Source organism: Triticum urartu, chromosome 2A (assembly GCF_056163025.1).
Source record: "Triticum urartu cultivar PI428250 chromosome 2A, HENAU_Tu73, whole genome shotgun sequence".
Lineage (NCBI taxonomy): Eukaryota > Viridiplantae > Streptophyta > Magnoliopsida > Poales > Poaceae > Triticum > Triticum urartu.
In genome coordinates this window covers 5,853,915-5,854,840 of record NC_141874.1, presented here as the reverse complement: position 1 = coordinate 5,854,840, position 926 = coordinate 5,853,915, and the positions used below count along the sequence as shown (strand labels likewise).

Sequence of the window (926 nt, the reverse complement as noted above, 5' to 3'; positions counted from 1 at the left end):
GCCCACCCCCACTATCATATGTGTGTCAACATACAAGCATGCCACTTCATCATGACATTTATGGAAAAACACTCATCTCAACATGCAAGCATACATGAGAATTTTCAATCAAACATCATAACTTATATGTTTTTTAGTTTTAGCTTTTTATATTACTCCCTCCGTTCCTAAATATTTGTCTTTCTAGTCATTTTAAATGGACTATCACATACGGATGTATGTAGACATATTTTAGAGTGTAGATTCACTTTTTTTGCTCTGTATATAGTCACTTGTTGAAATATCTAGAAAGACAAATATTTAGAAACAGAGGGAGTATTATTTTAAATATTCATGTTTCATACAATAAATCACATTGAAATATGTTGCAAACTATTCCCGCAATAATCGTGCGGAGTATCATCTACTGTCACATCCTGCCTTGTGCCGCTGCAAATGTCAACTTGTTCCTGCATTTTAAAGCAAGCAAGTCGTTGTAGTATAGTGGTAAGTATTCCCGCCTGTCACGCGGGTGACCCGGGTTCGATCCCCGGCAACGGCGCATTTTTCATTTTTTGGCCCACTTAGATCGGGCCCATTTGCGTGCGATGGGGTGGTTATCCTGGGCCGAAATACAGAAAACCGGTGGCTGCTGTTTCTTGCATCCGATGGGGTGGTTATCCTGGGCCGAAATACAGAAAACCGGTGGCTGCTGTTTCTTGCATCCGATGGGGTGGGTATCCTGGGCCGAAATCATAGGTGCTTCGTATAAAAAACATGTGATTTCGGTGGAGAGCGATGAGGTTATAAATATATTTCACATGAAAATTGTTTTATTCTGTAGACGCAACACACAGTGGTTACATATATTTTGCTGACACTGTAAATGCACTTTTGAGAAATTGTATCAGCAGGCATGATCGATATCACCATACACAACATGCATG

General features: G+C 40.1%; 1 non-coding gene across 1 annotated transcript; it reads left to right on the top strand.

Annotated features, from left to right (window-relative positions):
• Positions 1-469: 469 nt before the first annotated feature.
• On the top strand, positions 470-541 carry TRNAD-GUC (transfer RNA aspartic acid (anticodon GUC)). The gene has a single exon. It is a non-coding gene; the product is annotated as a tRNA-Asp (tRNA).
• Positions 542-926: the final 385 nt, after the last annotated feature.